General features: G+C 40.5%; 17 non-coding genes across 17 annotated transcripts; all 17 read right to left on the bottom strand.

Moving 5' to 3' along the window:
• Positions 1-2,160: 2,160 nt before the first annotated feature.
• On the bottom strand, positions 2,161-2,260 carry Trnam-cau (transfer RNA methionine (anticodon CAU)). Its single transcript has 2 exons — positions 2,224-2,260; positions 2,161-2,196 (listed from the first exon to the last, which is right to left on the bottom strand). It is a non-coding gene; the product is annotated as a tRNA-Met (tRNA).
• Positions 2,261-2,650: 390 nt separating this feature from the next.
• On the bottom strand, positions 2,651-2,750 carry Trnam-cau (transfer RNA methionine (anticodon CAU)). The gene is made up of 2 exons: positions 2,714-2,750; positions 2,651-2,686 (listed from the first exon to the last, which is right to left on the bottom strand). It is a non-coding gene; the product is annotated as a tRNA-Met (tRNA).
• Positions 2,751-3,830: 1,080 nt separating this feature from the next.
• On the bottom strand, positions 3,831-3,930 carry Trnam-cau (transfer RNA methionine (anticodon CAU)). Its single transcript has 2 exons — positions 3,894-3,930; positions 3,831-3,866 (listed from the first exon to the last, which is right to left on the bottom strand). It is a non-coding gene; the product is annotated as a tRNA-Met (tRNA).
• Positions 3,931-5,502: 1,572 nt separating this feature from the next.
• On the bottom strand, positions 5,503-5,602 carry Trnam-cau (transfer RNA methionine (anticodon CAU)). The gene is made up of 2 exons: positions 5,566-5,602; positions 5,503-5,538 (listed from the first exon to the last, which is right to left on the bottom strand). It is a non-coding gene; the product is annotated as a tRNA-Met (tRNA).
• Positions 5,603-6,482: 880 nt separating this feature from the next.
• Trnam-cau (transfer RNA methionine (anticodon CAU)) lies at positions 6,483-6,582 on the bottom strand. Its single transcript has 2 exons — positions 6,546-6,582; positions 6,483-6,518 (listed from the first exon to the last, which is right to left on the bottom strand). It is a non-coding gene; the product is annotated as a tRNA-Met (tRNA).
• Positions 6,583-7,862: 1,280 nt separating this feature from the next.
• On the bottom strand, positions 7,863-7,962 carry Trnam-cau (transfer RNA methionine (anticodon CAU)). Its single transcript has 2 exons — positions 7,926-7,962; positions 7,863-7,898 (listed from the first exon to the last, which is right to left on the bottom strand). It is a non-coding gene; the product is annotated as a tRNA-Met (tRNA).
• A 1,080-nt stretch (positions 7,963-9,042) lies between these two features.
• On the bottom strand, positions 9,043-9,142 carry Trnam-cau (transfer RNA methionine (anticodon CAU)). Its single transcript has 2 exons — positions 9,106-9,142; positions 9,043-9,078 (listed from the first exon to the last, which is right to left on the bottom strand). It is a non-coding gene; the product is annotated as a tRNA-Met (tRNA).
• A 590-nt stretch (positions 9,143-9,732) lies between these two features.
• On the bottom strand, positions 9,733-9,832 carry Trnam-cau (transfer RNA methionine (anticodon CAU)). Its single transcript has 2 exons — positions 9,796-9,832; positions 9,733-9,768 (listed from the first exon to the last, which is right to left on the bottom strand). It is a non-coding gene; the product is annotated as a tRNA-Met (tRNA).
• A 590-nt stretch (positions 9,833-10,422) lies between these two features.
• Positions 10,423-10,522, bottom strand: Trnam-cau (transfer RNA methionine (anticodon CAU)). Its single transcript has 2 exons — positions 10,486-10,522; positions 10,423-10,458 (listed from the first exon to the last, which is right to left on the bottom strand). It is a non-coding gene; the product is annotated as a tRNA-Met (tRNA).
• Positions 10,523-10,912: 390 nt separating this feature from the next.
• Positions 10,913-11,012, bottom strand: Trnam-cau (transfer RNA methionine (anticodon CAU)). The gene is made up of 2 exons: positions 10,976-11,012; positions 10,913-10,948 (listed from the first exon to the last, which is right to left on the bottom strand). It is a non-coding gene; the product is annotated as a tRNA-Met (tRNA).
• A 590-nt stretch (positions 11,013-11,602) lies between these two features.
• Positions 11,603-11,702, bottom strand: Trnam-cau (transfer RNA methionine (anticodon CAU)). Its single transcript has 2 exons — positions 11,666-11,702; positions 11,603-11,638 (listed from the first exon to the last, which is right to left on the bottom strand). It is a non-coding gene; the product is annotated as a tRNA-Met (tRNA).
• Positions 11,703-13,272: 1,570 nt separating this feature from the next.
• On the bottom strand, positions 13,273-13,372 carry Trnam-cau (transfer RNA methionine (anticodon CAU)). Its single transcript has 2 exons — positions 13,336-13,372; positions 13,273-13,308 (listed from the first exon to the last, which is right to left on the bottom strand). It is a non-coding gene; the product is annotated as a tRNA-Met (tRNA).
• A 1,280-nt stretch (positions 13,373-14,652) lies between these two features.
• On the bottom strand, positions 14,653-14,752 carry Trnam-cau (transfer RNA methionine (anticodon CAU)). The gene is made up of 2 exons: positions 14,716-14,752; positions 14,653-14,688 (listed from the first exon to the last, which is right to left on the bottom strand). It is a non-coding gene; the product is annotated as a tRNA-Met (tRNA).
• Positions 14,753-15,834: 1,082 nt separating this feature from the next.
• Positions 15,835-15,934, bottom strand: Trnam-cau (transfer RNA methionine (anticodon CAU)). Its single transcript has 2 exons — positions 15,898-15,934; positions 15,835-15,870 (listed from the first exon to the last, which is right to left on the bottom strand). It is a non-coding gene; the product is annotated as a tRNA-Met (tRNA).
• A 390-nt stretch (positions 15,935-16,324) lies between these two features.
• Positions 16,325-16,424, bottom strand: Trnam-cau (transfer RNA methionine (anticodon CAU)). The gene is made up of 2 exons: positions 16,388-16,424; positions 16,325-16,360 (listed from the first exon to the last, which is right to left on the bottom strand). It is a non-coding gene; the product is annotated as a tRNA-Met (tRNA).
• A 1,770-nt stretch (positions 16,425-18,194) lies between these two features.
• On the bottom strand, positions 18,195-18,294 carry Trnam-cau (transfer RNA methionine (anticodon CAU)). Its single transcript has 2 exons — positions 18,258-18,294; positions 18,195-18,230 (listed from the first exon to the last, which is right to left on the bottom strand). It is a non-coding gene; the product is annotated as a tRNA-Met (tRNA).
• A 1,080-nt stretch (positions 18,295-19,374) lies between these two features.
• Positions 19,375-19,474, bottom strand: Trnam-cau (transfer RNA methionine (anticodon CAU)). Its single transcript has 2 exons — positions 19,438-19,474; positions 19,375-19,410 (listed from the first exon to the last, which is right to left on the bottom strand). It is a non-coding gene; the product is annotated as a tRNA-Met (tRNA).
• Positions 19,475-20,157: the final 683 nt, after the last annotated feature.

Genomic DNA, 20,157 nt, shown 5'->3' with positions numbered 1-20,157 from the left:
CCCCGGGTGAGGATCGAACTCACGACCTTCAGATTGCTCTGACATTGGAAGCTTGACTGATTATGAGACTGACGCGCTACCTACTGCACTACCGAGGCTTGAAACGCTGATCAGAAATTTAGATATATATTTCTCAACTGTCACAAATCACGTGCCAGACAAATGGAGACTGTGCTGGTTTTTCAACACCTTAACTTGCATTCGACTGTTGTAAATGATACACAATGTGAGGAAACAGCAGTTAACATCATAATCCTGACAGATGTAATGAGAAGTGTACATGAAAAAGGAATTGAAACATGCGTTTATTTTCTTCATGTAAGCACTTCCTGTGTTGTGGCTGTACAGCCATTTCGTGGTTGCTGCATTTGTCACATATTTATCGGTCAGACTATTTCAGGCAGACGGGTACAGCAGTAGAAGAGCTGAGTGGAAATAGTTTGAAACAAATATGGTAATGATTATGAAGGAAAAACAGAAAAAAGAAATGCCCCGGGTGAGGATCGAACTCACGACCTTCAGATTGCTCTGACATTGGAAGCTTGACTGATTATGAGACTGACGCGCTACCTACTGTGCTACCGAGTCTTGAAACGCTGATCGGAAATTTAAATATATATTTCTCAACTGTCACAAATCACGTGCCAGACAAATGGAGACTGTGCTGGTTTTTCAACACCTTAACTTGCATTCGACTGTTGTAAATGATGCACAATGTGAGGAAACAGCAGTTAACATCATAATCCTGACAGATGTAATGAGAAGTGTACTTGAAAAAGGAATTGAAACATGCGTTTCTTTTTTTCATGTAAGCACTTCCTGTGTTGTGGCTGTACAGCCATTTCGTGTTTGCATCATTTGTCACATATTTGTCGGTCAGAATATTTCAGGCAGACGGGTACAGCAGTAGAAGAACTGAGTGGAAATAGTTTGAAACAAATATGGTAATGATTATGAAGGAAAAACAGAAAAAAGAAATGCCCCGGGTGAGGATCGAACTCACGACCTTCAGATTGCTCTGACATTGGAAGTTTGACTGATTATGAGACTGACGCGCTACCTACTGTGCTACCGAGTCTTGAAACGCTGATCGGAAATTTAAATATATATTTCTCAACTGTCACAAATCACGTGCCAGACAAATGGAGACTGTGCTGGTTTTTCAACACCTTAACTTGCATTCGACTGTTGTAAATGATGCACAATGTGAGAAAACAGCAGTTAACATCATAATCCTGACAGATGTAATGAGAAGTGTACATGAAAAAGGAATTGAAACATGCGTTTATTTTCTTCATGTAAGCACTTCCTGTGTTGTGGCTGTACAGCCATTTCGTGATGAATGGAGACTGTGCTGGTTTTTCAACACCTTAACTTGCATTCGACTGTTGTAAATGATGCACAATGTGAGGAAACAGCAGTTGACATCATAATCCTGAGAGACGTAAGGAGGAGTGTACTTGAAAAAGGAATTGAAACATGCGTTTATTTTCTTCATGTAAGCACTTCCTGTGTTGTGGCTGTACAGCCATTTCGTGGTTGCTGCATTTGTCACATACTTATCGGTCAGAATATTTCAGGCAGACGGGTACAGCAGTAGAAGAGCTGAGTAGAAATAGTTTGAAACAAATATGGTAATGATTATGAAGGAAAAACAGAAAAAAGAAATGCCCCTGGTGAGGATCGAACTCACGACCTTCAGATTGCTCTGACATTGGAAGCTTGACTGATTATGAGATTGACGCGCTACCTACTGCGCTACCGAGGCTTGAAACGCTGATCGGAAATTTGGATATATATTTCTCAACTGTCACAAATCACGTGCCAGACAAATGGAGACTGTGCTGGTTTTTCAACACCTTAACTTGCATTCGACTGTTGTAAATGATGCACAATGTGAGGAAACAGCAGTTAACATCAAAATCCTGACAGACGTAAGGAGGAGTGTACTTGAAAAAGGAATTGAAACATGCTTTTCTTTTTTTCATGTAAGCACTTCCTGTGTTGTGGCTGTACAGCCATTTCGTGTTTGCTGCATTTGTCACATATTTCTCGGTCAGACTATTTCAGGCAGACGGGTACAGCAGTAGAAGAACTGAGTGGAAATAGTTTGAAACAAATATGGTAATGATTATGAAGGAAAAACAGAAAAAAAAGAAATGCCCCGGGTGAGGATCGAACTCACGACCTTCAGATTGCTCTGACATTGGAAGCTTGACTGATTATGAGACTGACGCGCTACCTACTGCGCTACCGAGGCTTGAAACGCTGATCGGAAATTTAGATATATATTTCTCAACTGTCACAAATGAAGTGCCAGACAAATGGAGACTGTGCTGGTTTTTCAACACCTTAACTTGCATTCGACTGTTGTAAATGATGCACAATGTGAGGAAACAGCAGTTAACATCATAATCCTGAGAGACGTAAGGAGGAGTGTACTTGAAAAAGGAATTGAAACATGCGTTTATTTTCTTCATGTAAGCACTTCCTGTGTTGTGGCTGTACAGCCATTTCGTGGTTGCTGCATTTGTCACATATTTATCGGTCAGACTATTTCAGGCAGACGGGTACAGCAGTAGAAGAGCTGAGTGGAAATAGTTTGAAACAAATATGGTAATGATTATGAAGGAAAAACAGAAAAAAGAAATGCCCCGGGTGAGGATCGAACTCACGACCTTCAGATTGCTCTGACATTGGAAGCTTGACTGATTATGAGACTGACGCGCTACCTACTGCGCTACCGAGGCTTGAAACGCTGATCGGAAATTTAAATATATATTTCTCAACTGTCACAAGTGAAGTGCCAGACAAATGGAGACTGTGCTGGTTTTTCAACACCTTAACTTGCATTCGACTGTTGTAAATGATGCACAATGTGAGGAAACAGCAGTTAACATCATAATCCTGAGAGACATAAGGAGGAGTGTACTTGAAAAAGGAATTGAAACATGCGTTTATTTTCTTCATGTAAGCACTTCCTGTGTTGTGGCTGTACAGCCATTTCGTGGTTGCTGCATTTGTCACATATTTATCGGTCAGACTATTTCAGGCAGACGGGTACAGCAGTAGAAGAGCTGAGTAGAAATAGTTTGAAACAAATATGGTAATGATTATGAAAGAAAAACAGAAAAAAGAAATGCCCCGGGTGAGGATCGAACTCACGACCTTCAGATTGCTCTGACATTGGAAGTTTGACTGATTATGAGACTGACGCGCTACCTACTGCGCAACCGAGGCTTGAAACGCTGATCGGAAATTTAAATATATATTTCTCAACTGTCACAAATCACGTGCCAGACAAATGGAGACTGTGCTGGTTTTTCAACACCTTAACTTGCATTCGACTGTTGTAAATGATGCACAATGTGAGGAAACAGCAGTTAACATCATAATCCTGACAGATGTAATGAGAAGTGTACATGAAAAAGGAATTGAAACATGCGTTTATTTTCTTCATGTAAGCACTTCCTGTGTTGTAGCTGTACTGCCATTTCGTGATAAATGGAGACTGTGCTGGTTTTTCAACACCTTAACTTGCATTCGACTGTTGTAAATGATGCACAATGTGAGGAAACAGCAGTTAACATCATAATCCTGAGAGACGTAAGGAGGAGTGTACTTGAAAAAGGAATTGAAACATGCGTTTATTTTCTTCATGTAAGCACTTCCTGTGTTGTGGCTGTACAGCCATTTCGTGTTTGCTGCATTTGTCACATACTTATCGGTCAGACTATTTCAGGCAGACGGGTACAGCAGTAGAAGAGCTGAGTAGAAATAGTTTGAAACAAATATGGTAATGATTATGAAGGAAAAACAGAAAAAAGGAATGCCCCGGGTGAGGATCGAACTCACGACCTTCAGATTGCTCTGACATTGGAAGCTTGACTGATTATGAGACTGACGCGCTACCTACTGCGCTACCGAGGCTTGAAACGCTGATCGGAAATTTAGATATATATTTCTCAACTGTCACAAATGAAGTGCCAGACAAATGGAGACTGTGCTGGTTTTTCAACACCTTAACTTGCATTCGACTGTTGTAAATGATGCACAATGTGAGGAAACAGCAGTTAACATCATAATCCTGAGAGACGTAAGGAGGAGTGTACTTGAAAAAGGAACTGAAACATGCGTTTATTTTTTTCATGTAAGCACTTCCTGTGTTGTGGCTGTACAGCCATTTCGTGTTTGCTGCATTTGTCACATATTTATCGGTCAGACTATTTCAGGCAGACGGGTACAGCAGTAGAAGAGCTGAGTGGAAATAGTTTGAAACAAATATGGTAATGATTATGAAGGAAAAACAGAAAAAAGAAATGCCCCGGGTGAGGATCGAACTCACGACCTTCAGATTGCTCTGACATTGGAAGTTTGACTGATTATGAGACTGACGCGCTACCTACTGTGCTACCGAGTCTTGAAACGCTGATCGGAAATTTAAATATATATTTCTCAACTGTCACAAATGAAGTGCCAGACAAATGGAGACTGTGCTGGTTTTTCAACACCTTAACTTGCATTCGACTGTTGTAAATGATGCACAATGTGAGAAAACAGCAGTTAACATCATAATCCTGACAGATGTAATGAGAAGTGTACATGAAAAAGGAATTGAAACATGCGTTTATTTTCTTCATGTAAGCACTTCCTGTGTTGTGGCTGTACAGCCATTTCGTGATAAATGGAGACTGTGCTGGTTTTTCAACACCTTAACTTGCATTCGACTGTTGTAAATGATGCACAATGTGAGGAAACAGCAGTTAACATCATAATCCTGAGAGACGTAAGGAGGAGTGTACTTGAAAAAGGAATTGAAACATGCGTTTATTTTCTTCATGTAAGCACTTCCTGTGTTGTGGCTGTACAGCCATTTCGTGGTTGCTGCATTTGTCACATACTTATCGGTCAGAATATTTCAGGCAGACGGGTACAGCAGTAGAAGAGCTGAGTAGAAATAGTTTGAAACAAATATGGTAATGATTATGAAGGAAAAACAGAAAAAAGAAATGCCCCTGGTGAGGATCGAACTCACGACCTTCAGATTGCTCTGACATTGGAAGCTTGACTGATTATGAGACTGACGCGCTACCTACTGCGCTACCGAGGCTTGAAACGCTGATCGGAAATTTGGATATATATTTCTCAACTGTCACAAATCACGTGCCAGACAAATGGAGACTGTGCTGGTTTTTCAACACCTTAACTTGCATTCGACTGTTGTAAATGATGCACAATGTGAGGAAACAGCAGTTAACATCAAAATCCTGACAGACGTAAGGAGGAGTGTACTTGAAAAAGGAATTGAAACATGCTTTTCTTTTTTTCATGTAAGCACTTCCTGTGTTGTGGCTGTACAGCCATTTCGTGTTTGCTGCATTTGTCACATATTTCTCGGTCAGACTATTTCAGGCAGACGGGTACAGCAGTAGAAGAACTGAGTGGAAATAGTTTGAAACAAATATGGTAATGATTATGAAGGAAAAACAGAAAAAAAAGAAATGCCCCGGGTGAGGATCGAACTCACGACCTTCAGATTGCTCTGACATTGGAAGCTTGACTGATTATGAGACTGACGCGCTACCTACTGCGCTACCGAGGCTTGAAACGCTGATCGGAAATTTAGATATATATTTCTCAACTGTCACAAATGAAGTGCCAGACAAATGGAGACTGTGCTGGTTTTTCAACACCTTAACTTGCATTCGACTGTTGTAAATGATGCACAATGTGAGGAAACAGCAGTTAACATCATAATCCTGAGAGACGTAAGGAGGAGTGTACTTGAAAAAGGAATTGAAACATGCGTTTATTTTCTTCATGTAAGCACTTCCTGTGTTGTGGCTGTACAGCCATTTCGTGGTTGCTGCATTTGTCACATATTTATCGGTCAGACTATTTCAGGCAGACGGGTACAGCAGTAGAAGAGCTGAGTGGAAATAGTTTGAAACAAATATGGTAATGATTATGAAGGAAAAACAGAAAAAAGAAATGCCCCGGGTGAGGATCGAACTCACGACCTTCAGATTGCTCTGACATTGGAAGCTTGACTGATTATGAGACTGACGCGCTACCTACTGTGCTACCGAGTCTTGAAACGCTGATCGGAAATTTAAATATATATTTCTCAACTGTCACAAATGAAGTGCCAGACAAATGGAGACTGTGCTGGTTTTTCAACACCTTAACTTGCATTCGACTGTTGTAAATGATGCACAATGTGAGGAAACAGCAGTTAACATCATAATCCTGAGAGACATAAGGAGGAGTGTACTTGAAAAAGGAATTGAAACATGCGTTTATTTTCTTCATGTAAGCACTTCCTGTGTTGTGGCTGTACAGCCATTTCGTGGTTGCTGCATTTGTCACATATTTATCGGTCAGACTATTTCAGGCAGACGGGTACAGCAGTAGAAGAGCTGAGTAGAAATAGTTTGAAACAAATATGGTAATGATTATGAAAGAAAAACAGAAAAAAGAAATGCCCCGGGTGAGGATCGAACTCACGACCTTCAGATTGCTCTGACATTGGAAGCTTGACTGATTATGAGACTGACGCGCTACCTACTGCGCTACCGAGGCTTGAAACGCTGATCGGAAATTTAGATATATATTTCTCAACTGTCACAAATGAAGTGCCAGACAAATGGAGACTGTGCTGGTTTTTCAACACCTTAACTTGCATTCGACTGTTGTAAATGATGCACAATGTGAGGAAACAGCAGTTAACATCATAATCCTGACAGATGTAATGAGAAGTGTACATGAAAAAGGAATTGAAACATGCGTTTATTTTCTTCATGTAAGCACTTCCTGTGTTGTAGCTGTACTGCCATTTCGTGATAAATGGAGACTGTGCTGGTTTTTCAACACCTTAACTTGCATTCGACTGTTGTAAATGATGCACAATGTGAGGAAACAGCAGTTAACATCATAATCCTGAGAGACGTAAGGAGGAGTGTACTTGAAAAAGGAATTGAAACATGCGTTTATTTTCTTCATGTAAGCACTTCCTGTGTTGTGGCTGTACAGCCATTTCGTGTTTGCTGCATTTGTCACATACTTATCGGTCAGACTATTTCAGGCAGACGGGTACAGCAGTAGAAGAGCTGAGTAGAAATAGTTTGAAACAAATATGGTAATGATTATGAAGGAAAAACAGAAAAAAGAAATGCCCCGGGTGAGGATCGAACTCACGACCTTCAGATTGCTCTGACATTGGAAGCTTGACTGATTATGAGACTGACGCGCTACCTACTGCACTACCGAGGCTTGAAACGCTGATCAGAAATTTAGATATATATTTCTCAACTGTCACAAATCACGTGCCAGACAAATGGAGACTGTGCTGGTTTTTCAACACCTTAACTTGCATTCGACTGTTGTAAATGATACACAATGTGAGGAAACAGCAGTTAACATCATAATCCTGACAGATGTAATGAGAAGTGTACATGAAAAAGGAATTGAAACATGCGTTTATTTTCTTCATGTAAGCACTTCCTGTGTTGTGGCTGTACTGCCATTTCGTGATAAATGGAGACTGTGCTGGTTTTTCAACACCTTAACTTGCATTCGACTGTTGTAAATGATGCACAATGTGAGGAAACAGCAGTTAACATCATAATCCTGAGAGACGTAAGGAGGAGTGTACTTGAAAAAGGAATTGAAACATGCGTTTATTTTCTTCATGTAAGCACTTCCTGTGTTGTGGCTGTACAGCCATTTCGTGGTTGCTGCATTTGTCACATATTTATCGGTCAGACTATTTCAGGCAGACGGGTACAGCAGTAGAAGAGCTGAGTAGAAATAGTTTGAAACAAATATGGTAATGATTATGAAGGAAAAACAGAAAAAAGAAATGCCCCGGGTGAGGATCGAACTCACGACCTTCAGATTGCTCTGACATTGGAAGCTTGACTGATTATGAGACTGACGCGCTACCTACTGCGCTACCGAGGCTTGAAACGCTGATCGGAAATTTAGATATATATTTCTCAACTGTCACAAATGAAGTGCCAGACAAATGGAGACTGTGCTGGTTTTTCAACACCTTAACTTGCATTCGACTGTTGTAAATGATGCACAATGTGAGGAAACAGCAGTTAACATCATAATCCTGAGAGACGTAAGGAGGAGTGTACTTGAAAAAGGAATTGAAACATGCGTTTATTTTTTTCATGTAAGCACTTCCTGTGTTGTGGCTGTACAGCCATTTCGTGTTTGCTGCATTTGTCACATATTTATCGGTCAGACTATTTCAGGCAGACGGGTACAGCAGTAGAAGAGCTGAGTGGAAATAGTTTGAAACAAATATGGTAATGATTATGAAGGAAAAACAGAAAAAAGAAATGCCCCGGGTGAGGATCGAACTCACGACCTTCAGATTGCTCTGACATTGGAAGCTTGACTGATTATGAGACTGACGCGCTACCTACTGCACTACCGAGGCTTGAAACGCTGATCAGAAATTTAGATATATATTTCTCAACTGTCACAAATCACGTGCCAGACAAATGGAGACTGTGCTGGTTTTTCAACACCTTAACTTGCATTCGACTGTTGTAAATGATACACAATGTGAGGAAACAGCAGTTAACATCATAATCCTGACAGATGTAATGAGAAGTGTACATGAAAAAGGAATTGAAACATGCGTTTATTTTCTTCATGTAAGCACTTCCTGTGTTGTGGCTGTACTGCCATTTCGTGATAAATGGAGACTGTGCTGGTTTTTCAACACCTTAACTTGCATTCGACTGTTGTAAATGATGCACAATGTGAGGAAACAGCAGTTAACATCATAATCCTGAGAGACGTAAGGAGGAGTGTACTTGAAAAAGGAATTGAAACATGCGTTTATTTTCTTCATGTAAGCACTTCCTGTGTTGTGGCTGTACAGCCATTTCGTGGTTGCTGCATTTGTCACATATTTATCGGTCAGACTATTTCACTCAGACGGGTACAGCAGTAGAAGAGCTGAGTAGAAATAGTTTGAAACAAATATGGTAATGATTATGAAGGAAAAACAGAAAAAAGAAATGCCCCGGGTGAGGATCGAACTCACGACCTTCAGATTGCTCTGACATTGGAAGCTTGACTGATTATGAGACTGACGCGCTACCTACTGCGCTACCGAGGCTTGAAACGCTGATCGGAAATTTAGATATATATTTCTCAACTGTCACAAATCACGTGCCAGACAAATGGAGACTGTGCTGGTTTTTCAACACCTTAACTTGCATTCGACTGTTGTAAATGATGCACAATGTGAGGAAACAGCAGTTAACATCATAATCCTGACAGATGTAATGAGAAGTGTACATGAAAAAGGAATTGAAACATGCGTTTATTTTCCTCATGTAAGCACTTCCTGTGTTGTGGCTGTACTGCCATTTCGTGATAAATGGAGACTGTGCTGGTTTTTCAACACCTTAACTTGCATTCGACTGTTGTAAATGATGCACAATGTGAGGAAACAGCAGTTAACATCATAATCCTGAGAGACGTAAGGAGGAGTGTACTTGAAAAAGGAATTGAAACATGCGTTTATTTTCTTCATGTAAGCACTTCCTGTGTTGTGGCTGTACAGCCATTTCGTGGTTGCTGCATTTGTCACATATTTATCGGTCAGACTATTTCACTCAGACGGGTACAGCAGTAGAAGAGCTGAGTAGAAATAGTTTGAAACAAATATGGTAATGATTATGAAGGAAAAACAGAAAAAAGAAATGCCCCGGGTGAGGATCGAACTCACGACCTTCAGATTGCTCTGACATTGGAAGCTTGACTGATTATGAGACTGACGCGCTACCTACTGCGCTACCGAGGCTTGAAACGCTGATCGGAAATTTAGATATATATTTCTCAACTGTCACAAATCACGTGCCAGACAAATGGAGACTGTGCTGGTTTTTCAACACCTTAACTTGCATTCGACTGTTGTAAATGATGCACAATGTGAGGAAACAGCAGTTAACATCATAATCCTGACAGATGTAATGAGAAGTGTACATGAAAAAGGAATTGAAACATGCGTTTATTTTCTTCATGTAAGCACTTCCTGTGTTGTGGCTGTACTGCCATTTCGTGATAAATGGAGACTGTGCTGGTTTTTCAACACCTTAACTTGCATTCGACTGTTGTAAATGATGCACAATGTGAGGAAACAGCAGTTAACATCATAATCCTGAGAGACGTAAGGAGGAGTGTACTTGAAAAAGGAATTGAAACATGCGTTTATTTTCTTCATGTAAGCACTTCCTGTGTTGTGGCTGTACAGCCATTTCGTGTTTGCTGCATTTGTCACATACTTATCGGTCAGACTATTTCAGGCAGACGGGTACAGCAGTAGAAGAGCTGAGTAGAAATAGTTTGAAACAAATATGGTAATGATTATGAAGGAAAAACAGAAAAAAGAAATGCCCCGGGTGAGGATCGAACTCACGACCTTCAGATTGCTCTGACATTGGAAGCTTGACTGATTATGAGACTGACGCGCTACCTACTGCGCTACCGAGGCTTGAAACGCTGATCGGAAATTTAGATATATATTTCTCAACTGTCACAAATGAAGTGCCAGACAAATGGAGACTGTGCTGGTTTTTCAACACCTTAACTTGCATTCGACTGTTGTAAATGATGCACAATGTGAGGAAACAGCAGTTAACATCATAATCCTGAGAGACGTAAGGAGGAGTGTACTTGAAAAAGGAATTGAAACATGCGTTTATTTTCTTCATGTAAGCACTTCCTGTGTTGTGGCTGTACAGCCATTTCGTGGTTGCTGCATTTGTCACATATTTATCGGTCAGACTATTTCACTCAGACGGGTACAGCAGTAGAAGAGCTGAGTAGAAATAGTTTGAAACAAATATGGTAATGATTATGAAGGAAAAACAGAAAAAAGAAATGCCCCGGGTGAGGATCGAACTCACGACCTTCAGATTGCTCTGACATTGGAAGCTTGACTGATTATGAGACTGACGCGCTACCTACTGCGCTACCGAGGCTTGAAACGCTGATCGGAAATTTAGATATATATTTCTCAACTGTCACAAATCACGTGCCAGACAAATGGAGACTGTGCTGGTTTTTCAACACCTTAACTTGCATTCGACTGTTGTAAATGATGCACAATGTGAGGAAACAGCAGTTAACATCATAATCCTGACAGATGTAATGAGAAGTGTACATGAAAAAGGAATTGAAACATGCGTTTATTTTCTTCATGTAAGCACTTCCTGTGTTGTGGCTGTACTGCCATTTCGTGATAAATGGAGACTGTGCTGGTTTTTCAACACCTTAACTTGCATTCGACTGTTGTAAATGATGCACAATGTGAGGAAACAGCAGTTAACATCATAATCCTGAGAGACGTAAGGAGGAGTGTACTTGAAAAAGGAATTGAAACATGCGTTTATTTTCTTCATGTAAGCACTTCCTGTGTTGTGGCTGTACAGCCATTTCGTGTTTGCTGCATTTGTCACATACTTATCGGTCAGACTATTTCAGGCAGACGGGTACAGCAGTAGAAGAGCTGAGTAGAAATAGTTTGAAACAAATATGGTAATGATTATGAAGGAAAAACAGAAAAAAGAAATGCCCCGGGTGAGGATCGAACTCACGACCTTCAGATTGCTCTGACATTGGAAGCTTGACTGATTATGAGACTGACGCGCTACCTACTGCGCTACCGAGGCTTGAAACGCTGATCGGAAATTTAGATATATATTTCTCAACTGTCACAAATGAAGTGCCAGACAAATGGAGACTGTGCTGGTTTTTCAACACCTTAACTTGCATTCGACTGTTGTAAATGATGCACAATGTGAGGAAACAGCAGTTAACATCATAATCCTGAGAGACGTAAGGAGGAGTGTACTTGAAAAAGGAATTGAAACATGCGTTTATTTTCTTCATGTAAGCACTTCCTGTGTTGTGGCTGTACAGCCATTTCGTGTTTGCTGCATTTGTCACATATTTATCGGTCAGACTATTTCAGGCAGACGGGTACAGCAGTAGAAGAGCTGAGTGGAAATAGTTTGAAACAAATATGGTAATGATTATGAAGGAAAAACAGAAAAAAGAAATGCCCAGGGTGAGGATCGAACTCACGACCTTCAGATTGCTCTGACATTGGAAGCTTGACTGATTATGAGACTGACGCGCTACCTACTGCACTACCGAGGCTTGAAACGCTGATCAGAAATTTAGATATATATTTCTCAACTGTCACAAATCACGTGCCAGACAAATGGAGACTGTGCTGGTTTTTCAACACCTTAACTTGCATTCGACTGTTGTAAATGATACACAATGTGAGGAAACAGCAGTTAACATCATAATCCTGACAGATGTAATGAGAAGTGTACATGAAAAAGGAATTGAAACATGCGTTTATTTTCTTCATGTAAGCACTTCCTGTGTTGTGGCTGTACTGCCATTTCGTGATAAATGGAGACTGTGCTGGTTTTTCAACACCTTAACTTGCATTCGACTGTTGTAAATGATGCACAATGTGAGGAAACAGCAGTTAACATCATAATCCTGAGAGACGTAAGGAGGAGTGTACTTGAAAAAGGAATTGAAACATGCGTTTATTTTCTTCATGTAAGCACTTCCTGTGTTGTGGCTGTACAGCCATTTCGTGGTTGCTGCATTTGTCACATATTTATCGGTCAGACTATTTCAGGCAGACGGGTACAGCAGTAGAAGAGCTGAGTAGAAATAGTTTGAAACAAATATGGTAATGATTATGAAGGAAAAACAGAAAAAAGAAATGCCCTGGGTGAGGATCGAACTGACGACCTTCAGATTGCTCTGACATTGGAAGCTTGACTGATTATGAGACTGACGCGCTACCTACTGCGCTACCGAGGCTTGAAACGCTGATCGGAAATTTGGATATATATTTCTCAACTGTCACAAATGAAGTGCCAGATAAATGGAGACTGTGCTGGTCTTTCAACACCTTAACTTGCATTCAATTGTTGTAAATGATGCACAATGTGAGGAAACAGCAGTTAACATCATAATCCTGAGAGACGTAAGGAGGAGTGTACTTGAAAAAGGAATTGAAACATGCGTTTATTTTCTTCATGTAAGCACTTCCTGTGTTGTGGCTGTACAGCCATTTCGTGTTTGCTGCATTTGTCACATACTTATCGGTCAGAATATTTCAGGCAGACGGGTACAGCAGTAGAAGAGCTGAGTAGAAATAGTTTGAAACAAATATGGTAATGATTATGAAGGAAAAACAGAAAAAAGAAATGCCCCGGGTGAGGATCGAACTCACGACCTTCAGATTGCTCTGACATTGGAAGCTTGACTGATTATGAGACTGACGCGCTACCTACTGCGCTACCGAGGCTTGAAACGCTGATCGGAAATTTGGATATATATTTCTCAACTGTCACAAATGAAGTGCCAGATAAATGGAGACTGTGCTGGTTTTTCAACACCTTAACTTGCATTCGACTGTTGTAAATGATGCACAATGTGAGGAAACAGCAGTTAACATCATAATCCTGACAGATGTAATGAGAAGTGTACATGAAAAAGGAATTGAAACATGCGTTTATTTTCTTCATGTAAGCACTTCCTGTGTTGTGGCTGTACTGCCATTTCGTGATAAATGGAGACTGTGCTGGTTTTTCAACACCTTAACTTGCATTCGACTGTTGTAAATGATGCACAATGTGAGGAAACAGCAGTTAACATCATAATCCTGACAGATGTAATGAGAAGTGTACATGAAAAAGGAATTGAAACATGCGTTTATTTTCTTCATGTAAGCACTTCCTGTGTTGTGGCTGTACAGCCATTTCGTGATAAATGGAGACTGTGCTGGTTTTTCAACACCTTAACTTGCATTCGACTGTTGTAAATGATGCACAATGTGAGGAAACAGCAGTTAACATCATAATCCTGAGAGACGTAAGGAGGAGTGTACTTGAAAAAGGAATTGAAACATGCGTTTATTTTCTTCATGTAAGCACTTCCTGTGTTGTGGCTGTACAGCCATTTCGTGTTTGCTGCATTTGTCACATATTTATCGGTCAGACTATTTCAGGCAGACGGGTACAGCAGTAGAAGAGCTGAGTAGAAATAGTTTGAAACAAATATGGTAATGATTATGAAGGAAAAACAGAAAAAAGAAATGCCCTGGGTGAGGATCGAACTGACGACCTTCAGATTGCTCTGACATTGGAAGCTTGACTGATTATGAGACTGACGCGCTACCTACTGCGCTACCGAGGCTTGAAACGCTGATCGGAAATTTGGATATATATTTCTCAACTGTCACAAATGAAGTGCCAGATAAATGGAGACTGTGCTGGTCTTTCAACACCTTAACTTGGATTCAATTGTTGTAAATGATGCACAATGTGAGGAAACAGCAGTTAACATCATAATCCTGAGAGACGTAAGGAGGAGTGTACTTGAAAAAGGAATTGAAACATGCGTTTATTTTCTTCATGTAAGCACTTCCTGTGTTGTGGCTGTACAGCCATTTCGTGTTTGCTGCATTTGTCACATACTTATCGGTCAGAATATTTCAGGCAGACGGGTACAGCAGTAGAAGAGCTGAGTAGAAATAGTTTGAAACAAATATGGTAATGATTATGAAGGAAAAACAGAAAAAAGAAATGCCCCGGGTGAGGATCGAACTCACGACCTTCAGATTGCTCTGACATTGGAAGCTTGACTGATTATGAGACTGACGCGCTACCTACTGCGCTACCGAGGCTTGAAACGCTGATCGGAAATTTGGATATATATTTCTCAACTGTCACAAATGAAGTGCCAGATAAATGGAGACTGTGCTGGTTTTTCAACACCTTAACTTGCATTCGACTGTTGTAAATGATGCACAATGTGAGGAAACAGCAGTTAACATCATAATCCTGACAGATGTAATGAGAAGTGTACATGAAAAAGGAATTGAAACATGCGTTTATTTTCTTCATGTAAGCACTTCCTGTGTTGTGGCTGTACTGCCATTTCGTGATAAATGGAGACTGTGCTGGTTTTTCAACACCTTAACTTGCATTCGACTGTTGTAAATGATGCACAATGTGAGGAAACAGCAGTTAACATCATAATCCTGAGAGACGTAAGGAGGAGTGTACTTGAAAAAGGAATTGAAACATGCGTTTATTTTCTTCATGTAAGCACTTCCTGTGTTGTGGCTGTACAGCCATTTCGTGTTTGCTGCATTTGTCACATATTTATCGGTCAGACTATTTCAGGCAGACGGGTACAGCAGTAGAAGAGCTGAGTAGAAATAGTTTGAAACAAATATGGTAATGATTATGAAGGAAAAACAGAAAAAAGAAATGCCCTGGGTGAGGATCGAACTGACGACCTTCAGATTGCTCTGACATTGGAAGCTTGACTGATTATGAGACTGACGCGCTACCTACTGCGCTACCGAGGCTTGAAACGCTGATCGGAAATTTGGATATATATTTCTCAACTGTCACAAATGAAGTGCCAGATAAATGGAGACTGTGCTGGTTTTTCAACACCTTAACTTGCATTCGACTGTTGTAAATGATGCACAATGTGAGGAAACAGCAGTTAACATCATAATCCTGAGAGACGTAAGGAGGAGTGTACTTGAAAAAGGAATTGAAACATGCGTTTATTTTCTTCATGTAAGCACTTCCTGTGTTGTGGCTGTACAGCCATTTCGTGTTTGCTGCATTTGTCACATATTTCTCGGTCAGACTATTTCAGGCAGACGGGTACAGCAGTAGAAGAACTGAGTGGAAATAGTTTGAAACAAATATGGTAATGATTATGAAGCAAAAACAGAAAAAAAAGAAATGCCCCGGGTGAGGATCGAACTCACGACCTTCAGATTGCTCTGACATTGGAAGCTTGACTGATTATGAGACTGACGCGCTACCTACTGCGCTACCGAGGCTTGAAACGCTGATCGGAAATTTAGATATATATTTCTCAACTGTCACAAATGAAGTGCCAGACAAATGGAGACTGTGCTGGTTTTTCAACACCTTAACTTGCATTCGACTGTTGTAAATGATGCACAATGTGAGGAAACAGCAGTTAACATCATAATCCTGAGAGACGTAAGGAGGAGTGTACTTGAAAAAGGAATTGAAACATGCGTTTATTTTCTTCATGTAAGCACTTCCTGTGTTGTGGCTGTACAGCCATTTCGTGGTTGCTGCATTTGTCACATACTTATCGGTCAGACTATTTCAGGCAGACGGGTACAGCAGTAGAAGAGCTGAGTAGAAATAGTTTGAAACAAATATGGTAATGATTATGAAGGAAAAACAGAAAAAAGAAATGCCCCGGGTGAGGATCGAACTCACGACCTTCAGATTGCTCTGACATTGGAAGCTTGACTGATTATGAGACTGACGCGCTACCTACTGCGCTACCGAGGCTTGAAACGCTGATCGGAAATTTGGATATATATTTCTCAACTGTCACAAATGAAGTGCCAGATAAATGGAGACTGTGCTGGTTTTTCAACACCTTAACTTGCATTCGACTGTTGTAAATGATGCACAATGTGAGGAAACAGCAGTTAACATCATAATCCTGACAGATGTAATGAGAAGTGTACATGAAAAAGGAATTGAAACATGCGTTTATTTTCTTCATGTAAGCACTTCCTGTGTTGTGGCTGTACTGCCATTTCGTGATAAATGGAGACTGTGCTGGTTTTTCAACACCTTAACTTGCATTCGACTGTTGTAAATGATGCACAATGTGAGGAAACAGCAGTTAACATCATAATCCTGAGAGACGTAAGGAGGAGTGTACTTGAAAAAGGAATTGAAACATGCGTTTATTTTCTTCATGTAAGCACTTCCTGTGTTGTGGCTGTACAGCCATTTCGTGTTTGCTGCATTTGTCACATATTTATCGGTCAGACTATTTCAGGCAGACGGGTACAGCAGTAGAAGAGCTGAGTAGAAATAGTTTGAAACAAATATGGTAATGATTATGAAGGAAAAACAGAAAAAAGAAATGCCCTGGGTGAGGATCGAACTGACGACCTTCAGATTGCTCTGACATTGGAAGCTTGACTGATTATGAGACTGACGCGCTACCTACTGCGCTACCGAGGCTTGAAACGCTGATCGGAAATTTGGATATATATTTCTCAACTGTCACAAATGAAGTGCCAGATAAATGGAGACTGTGCTGGTTTTTCAACACCTTAACTTGCATTCGACTGTTGTAAATGATGCACAATGTGAGGAAACAGCAGTTAACATCATAATCCTGAGAGACGTAAGGAGGAGTGTACTTGAAAAAGGAATTGAAACATGCGTTTATTTTCTTCATGTAAGCACTTCCTGTGTTGTGGCTGTACAGCCATTTCGTGTTTGCTGCATTTGTCACATATTTATCGGTCAGACTATTTCAGGCAGACGGGTACAGCAGTAGAAGAGCTGAGTGGAAATAGTTTGAAACAAATATGGTAATGATTATGAAGGAAAAACAGAAAAAAGAAATGCCCCGGGTGAGGATCGAACTCACGACCTTCAGATTGCTCTGACATTGGAAGCTTGACTGATTATGAGACTGACGCGCTACCTACTGCACTACCGAGGCTTGAAACGCTGATCAGAAATTTAGATATATATTTCTCAACTGTCACAAATCACGTGCCAGACAAATGGAGACTGTGCTGGTTTTTCAACACCTTAACTTGCATTCGACTGTTGTAAATGATACACAATGTGAGGAAACAGCAGTTAACATCATAATCCTGACAGATGTAATGAGAAGTGTACATGAAAAAGGAATTGAAACATGCGTTTATTTTCTTCATGTAAGCACTTCCTGTGTTGTGGCTGTACTGCCATTTCGTGATAAATGGAGACTGTGCTGGTTTTTCAACACCTTAACTTGCATTCGACTGTTGTAAATGATGCACAATGTGAGGAAACAGCAGTTAACATCATAATCCTGAGAGACGTAAGGAGGAGTGTACTTGAAAAAGGAATTGAAACATGCGTTTATTTTCTTCATGCAAGCACTTCCTGTGTTGTGGCTGTACAGCCATTTCGTGGTTGCTGCATTTGTCACATATTTATCGGTCAGACTATTTCAGGCAGACGGGTACAGCAGTAGAAGAGCTGAGTAGAAATAGTTTGAAACAAATATGGTAATGATTATGAAGGAAAAACAGAAAAAAGAAATGCCCCGGGTGAGGATCGAACTCACGACCTTCAGATTGCTCTGACATTGGAAGCTTGACTGATTATGAGACTGACGCGCTACCTACTGCGCTACCGAGGCTTGAAACGCTGATCGGAAATTTAGATATATATTTCTCAACTGTCACAAATGAAGTGCCAGACAAATGGAGACTGTGCTGGTTTTTCAACACCTTAACTTGCATTCGACTGTTGTAAATGATGCACAATGTGAGGAAACAGCAGTTAACATCATAATCCTGAGAGACGTAAGGAGGAGTGTACTTGAAAAAGGAATTGAAACATGCGTTTATTTTTTTCATGTAAGCACTTCCTGTGTTGTGGCTGTACAGCCATTTCGTGTTTGCTGCATTTGTCACATATTTATCGGTCAGACTATTTCAGGCAGACGGGTACAGCAGTAGAAGAGCTGAGTGGAAATAGTTTGAAACAAATATGGTAATGATTATGAAGGAAAAACAGAAAAAAGAAATGCCCCGGGTGAGGATCGAACTCACGACCTTCAGATTGCTCTGACATTGGAAGTTTGACTGATTATGAGACTGACGCGCTACCTACTGTGCTACCGAGTCTTGAAACGCTGATCGGAAATTTAAATATATATTTCTCAACTGTCACAAATCACGTGCCAGACAAATGGAGACTGTGCTGGTTTTTCAACACCTTAACTTGCATTCGACTGTTGTAAATGATGCACAATGTGAGAAAACAGCAGTTAACATCATAATCCTGACAGATGTAATGAGAAGTGTACATGAAAAAGGAATTGAAACATGCGTTTATTTTCTTCATGTAAGCACTTCCTGTGTTGTGGCTGTACAGCCATTTCGTGATAAATGGAGACTGTGCTGGTTTTTCAACACCTTAACTTGCATTCGACTGTTGTAAATGATGCACAATGTGAGGAAACAGCAGTTAACATCATAATCCTGAGAGACATAAGGAGGAGTGTACTTGAAAAAGGAATTGAAACATGCGTTTATTTTCTTCATGTAAGCACTTCCTGTGTTGTGGCTGTACAGCCATTTCGTGGTTGCTGCATTTGTCACATACTTATCGGTCAGAATATTTCAGGCAGACGGGTACAGCAGTAGAAGAGCTGAGTAGAAATAGTTTGAAACAAATATGGTAATGATTATGAAGGAAAAACAGAAAAAAGAAATGCCCCGGGTGAGGATCGAACTCACGACCTTCAGATTGCTCTGACATTGGAAGCTTGACTGATTATGAGACTGACGCGCTACCTACTGCGCTACCGAGGCTTGAAACGCTGATCGGAAATTTGGATATATATTTCTCAACTGTCACAAATCACGTGCCAGACAAATGGAGACTGTGCTGGTTTTTCAACACCTTAACTTGCATTCGACTGTTGTAAATGATGCACAATGTGAGGAAACAGCAGTTAACATCAAAATCCTGACAGACGTAAGGAGGAGTGTACTTGAAAAAGGAATTGAAACATGCTTTTCTTTTTTTCATGTAAGCACTTCCTGTGTTGTGGCTGTACAGCCATTTCGTGTTTGCTGCATTTGTCACATATTTCTCGGTCAGACTATTTCAGGCAGACGGGTACAGCAGTAGAAGAACTGAGTGGAAATAGTTTGAAACAAATATGGTAATGATTATGAAGGAAAAACAGAAAAAAAAGAAATGCCCCGGGTGAGGATCGAACTGACGACCTTCAGATTGCTCTGACATTGGAAGCTTGACTGATTATGAGACTGACGCGCTACCTACTGCGCTACCGAGGCTTGAAACGCTGATCGGAAATTTAGATATATATTTCTCAACTGTCACAAATGAAGTGCCAGACAAATGGAGACTGTGCTGGTTTTTCAACACCTTAACTTGCATTCGACTGTTGTAAATGATGCACAATGTGAGGAAACAGCAGTTAACATCATAATCCTGAGAGACGTAAGGAGGAGTGTACTTGAAAAAG

Source organism: Haliotis asinina, chromosome 2, assembly GCF_037392515.1.
Source record: "Haliotis asinina isolate JCU_RB_2024 chromosome 2, JCU_Hal_asi_v2, whole genome shotgun sequence".
NCBI classification, from domain to species: domain Eukaryota; kingdom Metazoa; phylum Mollusca; class Gastropoda; order Lepetellida; family Haliotidae; genus Haliotis; species Haliotis asinina.
This window is presented reverse-complemented; position numbering and strand designations above follow the sequence as displayed.